This window comes from Notolabrus celidotus, chromosome 8 (genome assembly GCF_009762535.1).
Source record: "Notolabrus celidotus isolate fNotCel1 chromosome 8, fNotCel1.pri, whole genome shotgun sequence".
NCBI lineage: Eukaryota > Metazoa > Chordata > Actinopteri > Labriformes > Labridae > Notolabrus > Notolabrus celidotus.
The window spans coordinates 22781115-22791418 of NC_048279.1; the positions used below are offsets into that span (position 1 = coordinate 22781115).

General features: G+C 41.0%; 1 protein-coding gene across 3 annotated transcripts in view; it reads left to right on the top strand.

Annotated features, from left to right (window-relative positions):
• Positions 1–5319, top strand: part of sox3 (SRY-box transcription factor 3) — a 49593-nt gene extending 44274 nt beyond the window's left edge. For 2 of the 3 annotated variants that reach the window (XR_004632277.1, XR_004632278.1), the window contains 2 exons: positions 2245–2299; positions 3604–5319. The gene's annotated coding sequence lies outside the window, so the exon portion shown is untranslated. Of the gene's footprint in view, positions 1–2244; positions 2300–3043; positions 3186–3603 lie in introns of all 3 variants that reach the window. The other variant, XR_004632276.1, reaches the window with a different exon arrangement.
• The last annotated feature ends 4985 nt before the right edge of the window (positions 5320–10304 follow it).

Genomic DNA, 10304 nt, shown 5'->3' on the forward strand with positions numbered 1-10304 from the left:
TTGTCAGGCTGATGAATTTCATCTTGTGGGCTCTGATGGTCATATAAACAATATTTAGGACTGGTATAGCTCTGAGAGAAATTATGATGCTGTATGATAAGGTGCTGCTACAGGTCACAAATGACAAACAGGATGTTGCCATAAACTTCTAGTGGTGACTCTGAACAATGTTGGTTTTTCATGCCTTTATTAAAAGTTCACACAACAGTAGGAAGATCACAGAAATTAGGATACAAATAAATAAGAGTCACAGTTAGACCCATGTTAGGGGTGATGCTGTTCCTGATTAGGGTCCTCACCCCTAAAATACTAGGGTGCCTCAAGATATTAGCAACTGATCATAACACTTAATTAAAATAGTTATGAACAAGTTAAGTGAAAACAAAAAGACAGGCTGTTTCAATGCAATCCATACAAAGAGAGTTAGCACTTACTTTCCTAGCTCACATCGCAATGAAGTCAACAACCAAGAGCAAAGAAAGGAGCCTACAGCCGTGCTAGCAGTTCTGTAAGACTACACCCAGGCTCTTATCCCTAATCCTAGTTTGGTGTGTAAGCATACAAACATTTGCTAATAAGTGCCAAACATTATGCACAGCTGAGGCTGAGGAAAAAGTGATTGATTGGTTGATTCATTGATTTACTGATAACAAGAATTGGACAGAAAGAAACTTTGATCATTTGATTGAGCAAGAGCAAAAGTCAAGGGAGCACCTGAGAAGGACTCTAATGTATTTTTGCAAGTCATCAGGTACCTTGTGTTCTATAAAGAAAACTACATACTGTAAATGAACATGGATGCAGCCTCACTGATATGACCTATTGGTTTCTGAAGTGAAAGGTATATGGACTGTGTTTATATTCTGTAACACTTTCTCTTGTTGTGCTTTTACATTACATGTGACATCCACCTATTTACACCACATTCATCACTGATAACAGGCTGTTATAGAAAGAGCCAATCAGTATTAACCCAGTTGCAACCTCCGGTCTAAAAATATGAATCCAATGCGGAAGTGCTAAAACTGTTCATCAAGGATCCACTTGAGGCTGGCTCGTGAAGTACCGGAAACCACATACACACCAATTCAAAAAAGATGATGAAGACGAAAAAATGTATCTAACTCAGTTACATAAAAAAGTTTAGACAAATTTAAACAATCAAAGCAGCCTTAACTTTTATTAAAACATTGGTGGCAGGACCCTGAACTAATTTCTCCTTTTTTAGCCAATTTGATCAAGACTAACACCCTATTACTGACTCAGGTATGAATCAGACAAGATGCTCTCAGAGAGAGAGAGGGGGGGAGGGAGTCTAAGAAATAGCCTCTGGTGTACACATCTTACCCTCTGATAATCCTGCCTCATGTGTCTGAGAGTGGCTCCTTTTGACATGGGTGTAATGCTAATTATGGTGATTTACAACTCGTTCCTCCAGTTGCTAACATTCAATGACACAGGCTGTTTGTTGTTATTTTTACAAGGACAGGGCCTAAGTGGTTGATCATAGCTCCTCATTAAGAAATTCCTCACTTTGATTTGCTCTGTCCATTGTTGTGTGTGTGTGTCTGTGTGTTGAGTGTGTTATTCTTTCTTGTGTTTGCACGATGAAGGCAGGTTTCTCCGGCTCCATCGAGTACTCCACTGTTTACCTAATGCTCTTATGTGTTGACATATTGTGCATGTGTTTGCTTATTGAATGTGAGTGTGTTTACCTTAGCAAGGTGGGGCCTAGGGGGGGTCCAAGGGGCGAGGAGGTGGAGGTGGGCAGTTTTGGTGCTTGGACCTCATCTCCCAGGAAGCTCTGTGTGCTCCAGAAACCCGAGCTTCAGCCCGTTAAGACAATGAGGGGGAACACGTGAGACTCTGGCACATGGTGGCTAGGGTTACCTGCTCACTCTGTCTCCTCACTGTGAACTTTTGGCCCTTGGAGTAAAGCCTCCCCACCCTTATGATGACTTCTGCACTGCTCCACCTGCCTCCCTGCTCTCTGTCCAGCCTTGTTCAGTTCCTCCCTTTACGCCGCATGATTTTGTTTGTGTCTCTTGAATAGTTTGTGTCTGACAGGTTTGTGTTTTACCTGCTGCAACTTCTCATTTTAGTTTCTTGTAAAGTTTTGCCCTCTGCTCCTATTTCTCGCCTTGTTACGGGTCATTATGACTAATGATCTTCTGAGTGAAACGCTCTTTGACTAAATTCTTCCATTTTTTTCTCTGTTTGCGTGTTTGCTGTCTGTCTCTCCAGACAAAAGGCTTGCTGGGCCCCCGCCATCAGATCTCCATCCATCCACAGTCCACAGGTGAACTCCTTCTTCCACCAGCCAGGCAAACCTGACTGTCAAGTCTCCCACCCACATCTATTGGACTGCTGTCCTCTCACCTGTGCAAATATGAAAGAGAGATGGAGAGAGCGAGAGAGACAGAGAGAGAGAGAGAGAGAGGGAGGGTGGAAAAAAAGAGTGAAATGGAAAGATATCCCAGCCTTTGGTTACAGGGTGGGGCACAGAAAAGAATACCGCACAGCTGAGCAAACCTCCATAGCCATAGGACTTCACCTGTACTCTCTTCTCCTCTGTTTTCTCTCCCTTAATCCATTCTCTCTTTCTGTGAGCGGCCCCACAGCGATAGCAGGCTCTAGCTTTCTTTTATGGCCCCTGAATAGAGATTTCCTTTGAGGTTATGGAGTTGATACACTCTCTAACGTCACTTTTGTTGCCGTGGTCACAATGTGGAGTGATTTAATGCCTAAGGGGACACGTACTCTCTTTAGAAGTGTTCCTGTGTAGGTGTAGGTATTATGTGGATATTATTCAGGAAATCCTTTTATCTAACAATATCCGCAGCAGAGGTTAGACTTAATTTGGAAATGTAACATATAATCTTGATCAAACTACGTTAAACCAACTTAGTGAGTGATGAGCCCAGCTGGAGTTGTGCTTCACGACATGTTAGACATATTGACATGAAACATCTCTGGCAGCCTAAATAAAACTAAAGTGTTTGCACAATTAGAGGGTACACTAATTCTTTTTTTTTTTTCTTAGAAAAGAGCTCCACAAATACATTTTGTACACATTCCTGAACTGCGTGACTGCTGAAACACAATGTGTTCATCAACGGCGATGCGCCTGGCTGAAATGTTGGAGCAAAACAAAGTTACCCCACATGCTTGCTTGTTGCCCCGTGGTAAGATACATGTGCAGATATAAATCTAAACAGAAGCATAACAAGAAGTTTATCAGGTGAGAACTGTTACCACCCAGCTGGATGCAAAGAAGGGGTAGATGTGTGCGGAGATACAGGGGAAGTCACTGTAGGGTGTTCAAACATGAATTAAGTAATTTGCTTTTGAACTGCCTTGCTGATGCAGTTTCTAAACCTGATCCTGCTTCAGAAATGTTGGTTTGATGGCTGCTGGAGTTTTATGTGATGGTGAGGTAGAAGTGAAGCATATCTCATGAAGGCAGGCAAACTCTCACACCTTTTTACTTTCGTCCTCCCTTCTCTCTCTCTCTCTCTCTCTCTCTCTCTCTCTCTCTCTCTCTCTCTCTCTCTCTCTCTCTCTCTCTCTCTCTCCCTCTCTCACTCTCTCTCCCCTCTGCAGGTTTGGGCCTGAAAGACGTGCCAGACCTGCTGCCAAAGCATCGGCCTCCACCTCACCCTGCAGACATGGCTGAAAACACACACGCATGCATACACACACAAACACGCACACACTCGCAAAGTCAAAACCCATGTGCATCTTTCATACATGTTTTCAAGCATGTCAGCATACTTTTAAGTCCTTATATCTCCAAATATCCATCATCCATCACATGCCCTAGACCCTCTCCTGTGTGCACACACATACAAACACAACCACACACAAATCGTGCCATCTCTACACTATCTCAGTCTGTGATGATGGAGTGGCAGCACTCTCCTCATTCCTTGTGTCAGACCTAGACACAATCGAGCCACGTTCACACGCTCTACCAGGACAAAAACATAAACACACACATGCGTTCAGTTTGTCAGTTGTCTTTCAAGCATGCCCTATTTTTAAAACCGTGCGCACACCTACACACATTCTCCCATGCTCGGGCACACCCACTACGTCCTCATCTCACAGAACACCCTGCACTGCAGTGGTAAGGCGGGGAAAATTAGTCAGGTGAAGAAAATCTCGACACCTGACACTAGTGGTCTCTCTTTAAAATTGTTTGCACCACCGCCCCCGTACTTAATGGTACAGCACCTACTGATTATTGCGTGTTCTGAGCTAGTCGGGTAATTGCACAGTACATACCTGTTCAGGGTGTAAGCCCATCCGCTGAACTCGGGGCCCCTCTGCTAGATCTGCTCGCGGTATTGTCATAACTGAGAGAGAGAGCCTCCTAGCTGTCATTCAGTATCAATCACCGTCAGCATGCATCCCCACTCTGTGATGCATATTCCCACAGTCAATTCATAGAAAGGTGTTTAAGTTCTTAATGTGTGCTAATAAAATATTCGATGTCAAATAACCATCAGAAGTTAAAAATTAAACTCACTGAACGAGAATAACCTCTTACGAAGTGAAGTCATGATGGTTTTTCTACATTCATCCTGTTTATGAATCAGTGTTCAGCTTCTAATCCTGTGGTTATTTTCATAGCACTGGAATGAGTCACCTTCTGTTGTGCAGGTTTGGTCCGTGGTGACGTTTGTGGTAATACAGTTTGTAGTCTGCAGCCACAAAAACACCTTGAATATCACACCGGATGATCATTTTGTATTTCTTACGGTTGGTTTGTTTCACAGGTATCAGCCTCTGTCTTATCTTGAAATCAGTGACTTGTCACTTTAAGATTTAAACAGTAAGCGGTTCTGGCTCCTTTGATCATCAAATAGTTGCAGATCATCTCCAAAACTCCCACACTTTGTTGTCAGTTCATCACTGAATGAAGCTTTTGACATTTATGTGACCATTACAAGCCATTTCCCTCCTGCTTGTCTAAAGAAGAAGATTTAAATGAGTAAACGTGGGGAAAGGAGAATTTTTTTCAGCTGCCAATAAAGTATGCAGTAGTAGTGGTATAAAGGGGTGAGGGGTTATAAGTGAAGGCTCTCAGAGAGATGAAGCTATCTAATTTCAGATTATTTACCTGCTCACTCTTAGTAGGAGTCAGGTGGAATGAGGAGTGGCTGCAGAAGTTTGTCACACAGGCTCTGTCTGAGAATGTACTAAAGGCATTGCTGGCAAATTCAACCATATGAATGTACATACAGTACATTTGGAGTTCAATAAGGACAGCATAATAATGCTACCATGCTATAAATTAAAAACTTGTCATATCAGTGCAGTATTTAATTATTATTTTTCTTGTTAACACTGTGACCGTTCAGTGGATGGCTCATGCAGGCCTGAAGAAACGTCTCATAGAAATGTGAGTAAAATGGCCTAATTCAACCTCTTTCAATTCTATCTGCTCAAACAAAAACTATAAATAAAAAGATATACCTTTTTTGTTTTCTTTCTCCTAATGAAATATTCAAATCAGTGCTTTTATTTAAATTATATGTAAAGTGATTGTTCCTTCATATAACACATTGCGATTTATGTATATACTGAGGGCCACAAGAGATACTTCGGATTCAAAAAATTCAGAAATTGGAATACCAAATCATACCCAAGCGGTTTGCTAATTATCATTTAGGAATGAAAAATGTAAACATTTTGAATTGACTTTTAGAATGTATTTTTGGTTCATTGCTCATAAAACTAAGAATTTACAAAATATATCAGGCCAGAAATTTTTTATATCATAAATTATCTTCTTTTGTTTTTTGATAATAAAGTTATATCCTATAAAACAACTGATAAAAGTTGCTTTCATTTACCAATTAGCAAGCCTGCATATTCCAACACAGTAGGTGGCAGAGTGTGATCTACCTTTGCATGAAGAAGAAGTTCAGCCGCAAGCCTGCAACAAGCTGACTGGAAAGACGTGACTATTACTGCGGAGGAACGTGATTGCAATTAACAAAACGTGCCTCAAGTATGTCCAGAGGAGGTAAACAGATGCATGAAGCAGCAGTAGCTACAGCAGTTAGTGCTGTTGTGAGTACCTGAGAAAGGTAGACGTTTACCAGAGACCCAATGACAAATCACTGAATTTACAGATGACCACTCTTTTTTTCTAAGGGAACAAACAAAAACAATTGATGAATCAGAGCTGTTCTTTGTTTTCTTTGTGTTTATAGTGATGTTGGTTAGAATTGGCATGTAATATATATCGTTGCTCACTAAGCCTAAGCCTTTCTTAGCCTCAGGTGTGCAGAAAATGCTTATTTTAAAATACTTAAATGGAAAAAATATCAGGAGCAGGTTGTCAGTGTCAGCTCAAAAAGTCCAAATGGTGCGTCCCTGAATTAAACCGACTCAGAATAACTTCTTGGTGAATGGTGATACATTTATGTTATGCAATGTTTGAAACCCCATAACGACTGTAAAGACTAAAAGGTAGCAGCTTGGAGCTATTAATAGAATGTATGACACTTCCTAACATCTATTTAACCCCCCCTGTACTAATCTCCCTGTGGTAGTTGTGAGGTGGTTTTGTTTTGGTTAGGAGCTGGTGGTTGTTGTTATTGATAGCCACAGGCCTGTGGCTCTTCCTGGGTGACAGTAACAAGAGTTAAAACCTGTAAATCTTCAGCAGACCTCCTTCCTCCCATCTAATTCCTCATTACCTCACGGCAGGTTGTCTCAGGAGAGATTTAGAAAGCCTGCAGGGCTGCTTCATCGCGAAGGAGTGTGTTTTACTCACTGTGTGTGTTGTTAACCCATGTGGTGAGTGTGTGAGGGACCGCAGGGAAGGACTGTGGGCCGTGGCTTTAGGACAGGTGTGTGGCCATGGACCACAGGCAGGTAGGGCCTTATGGAGTTTCCACCCTTTGGTTTGTGTGTGTGAGTGTAAGCGTGTGTGTGTGGGTTCACGCTTCAGGTGGAAAAATGCTGCACTCTGACTAACCTTTCCAACAAACCACAACCTGAAATAAAACATTGCAGAGGAAGACACTTCACATTTCCTCAATTCTTCAGCAGCTGCTCTGTATTTCAGGGCAAGTGTCACATCTTCTCCTCTTTTCTAATTTTCCCTAAATATTTACAAAGTAATGAAAGGACTCATCCTTTCAGCCCACATCAATGTAACTGAACACCCAGCCTTTAAAAAACCTCATCTATCTGTTTATCTACCTGACTGTCTCTGTCTTAACCTGTGTCTTTAAACAATCCTCTGAAATCAATGTTGGTTTCTCACACTGTTCAAACAAGACCTTTTTTTCTAAAGCTGGAGCCTGCAGGGGATCCTGAGAGCCTCATGACATCTGTTTACTAGCACCCACTAGTGGTGAAAAGTAGTAATGGCAAAGTAAGCCAACCTGATGTGTTTCAGAGCTGTGTGGTGCATTAAATGTCTGAGTAATGAGATGTTTAATGGATCTAAATCTCAGTAAGACACATGCAGGGTACTTAAGCATCCATGCAAACCTTAAGAAATTATTTTATTACTGAAGAAGGAATTAATAAGTGGATATAAAAAACCCTTTTTTACAGTTTTTATTTCAGTGTAAACTTCTCCTCTTTTATCATGGTTCAAGCATGAATTGACACGCAGGTGTAATGACTTTTCCCTCTCCTTATATGGCTGTCCTCCTTGTGAATGCATGCTGTTGTGGTGTTGAAGTGAATCATTCAGCGGCCTGTGTGATCCCCTCTCTGCCATTGTGTCTCCAGCGACAGTGTTTACTGATAATTGAGTAATTACCTGTAAAAGATAGCACTCCTGTGGTTCTGTTCAGCTGTAATCTTCCCAGCCTGCGCTCACTGCAGATCAGGTTTTACCTTGGGAAAAAGCTAAATACAACAGTTTAGCAGTACTTTCTGTGTAAATGCATTCGTGTGAGCCATAAACTTGTGCATTCGTAACCATACCAGTGCTGTGACTATACTGGCTTTGGAGACTGTGAAATCACAGAAAACATGAAAGTGTTTAAAACTCATTTGCCACCTCAGATAAAATGTTGATCGCTGGATATTCCAAATTGCACAAAATCATACTCGGGTAATTTGACATTCCTTTGTGAGTTGCACAATCCTGCAGTGAATAGAAAGTTGTAACAGGCACTTTGTGCGTACACTAGTGGCCTCACCCACAATGGCATTTGAAAGACAAACAGCAGTGCGTGCTGCTGGCTGGCCGGAGCGCCGCAGCAGTGAAAGTGGTCGTTCTTTTAGAGTTACGGCAGGCAAAGTTCAGCATAATGTCCGTGTCATTACAGTGTAAAGAAAGCTTTGTGAGTCAGCCCTGTCCCTTTCTTGTTCCATTCTCTTCCTCTAAAAGATTTTGAACTTCTTTATCTCTGTCTTTTCTTCCTTCTCTTGTGTTTTTCTTCCTTTCTTTTAAAAAATATTGTCTTTGTCTCAGCATTTAAGGATTGTATAGCTGTTTATCAGGTCAGTCTGAAAAAAAAGAAAGGTGCCAATATGACCGCTGACAGGTTTTTACTTTCAGTAAAAGGCCGAAATGTAAAAAACCTGACTAAAATTTAAATATCTTTCACAAGACCTGGACAAAATTATTGTTAAGATACAGTTTCTCTGCACATTGATAATTTTTTTATTTAACTTTTGAACATTTTTAAGCAGTGCATCATTTCTTTGTACTGATACAATACAGGACATTTATACAGAATATATGACAGCTATTCCTTAATATGAGATACAACATTTGGCACATCAAATGTACCACCTCTTGCATCATCGTTCTCTTGTAACATACATTTATTATGCAGCCAGAATTGACCCATAGCTCGGCTGCTCTCCCCACTGCATTTATTCTTTCTAACATGTGCACATATGCTGAAATCTTGATCATTTTATCAGATCATGTCTCTGCAGGGAGACCCATAGGGTTTGCCGTATGATTTTTTTTGCAGCTATATAAAGTCCAACTTTTAAAATACTGTTTTTTTTAAGTTATACGCAGTGTAGGCCAAGTTACTGATAACTAGTAACAATTGGTAGCCTAATAGTTACTGTATTATAAATGTAAGTACTCAATAAAGTAATTTTAGTATTATTCTTTTTGCTTCAATGCTCTAGATAATGCACCCTGTCATTGTTTTGCTAATTGGTTCTCTGACAGCAGACTCAACAGTTGATATGGCAAGCATGTCTTCAACAACATACTTTGCAATCAGCCTCTTCAGTCCTTCCTGGCTCACAGGTTGTGGATCTTGCAGTGTTTGCAGCGTCAGGCTCTCTGACGACTAGCTTAGTACAAACGTGTTGTTTGGTTAGGTGCTCTGTGAGATTAGAATTACTGATCTTGCCACTGGACAAAGTCCTCCTTCCTGCACATCGACTATAACTCGCCACTATATTCTTGTTGTTAGCCTCTTGGAAGAAAAAAAAAAGCTGGAATTTCAAGGCAGAGGGCTCACATCTAAATGATCATCAGCTATTGTGTGTTTACTGCAGGTAATATTACTTTTCTCAAGATGCTACTGTGCTAATGAGGCGGAACCTTGCCACTCAGACTGATAATGTAGTGTAAGGAGTCCGTTTAAATTTCTGTAATTGTATCGGGGTTATACAATTTGAAAAGTGAGATACACTACAAGTTACAGCAAATGGTAGTGTGGTTACGTGTTACTGACAACACCGGATAATTATAAAACCATCGTTCTAACTCTAAGAAGACAGAGCCGCGGATGTATGGGCAGACTGACTCCAATCAAACTTCCCAATAGCTCCCATTTATGTTTTTTAACTATATGGCTCTTGAGGGCCCAGCATTGATAAGCCTAAAACATCATCAAGCTGTAAGTCTGGGCTACTCAAAACAGGAAAGAATCGTCCAAAATAGGAGTCTCTTCTTCAAGGTTCTCCTCTTCGAATGTGTCATGGGACTGTTGTTCCAAACACAATGGATGGTAACACGAAGAGGGAATTCTGTCCCTGAACTTCTGTAACTATCTTTTAAAAACTACTCCATGAACATCAGTTAAGATTGTTTGCCACTTTTGGCTGAAAAACAGATAAAAGTTTTCTCCTGAGTCGCTCACATTACACATGGGAACTTTGAGGGGATATTACAGCAAGCAAAACCTGTTACCACTCTTATATAGGCCCCTGATTTTTGTTTAAAGGCATGCTTGAAAATTAGTGGTCCTACCCTTTATCTAAACAGCTGCTCATCATACGCCCTCCGTACATGTAGCATTGAAAACCTCACCTATATGCTGCTGTCGCCATACACTCACATATACCCTACT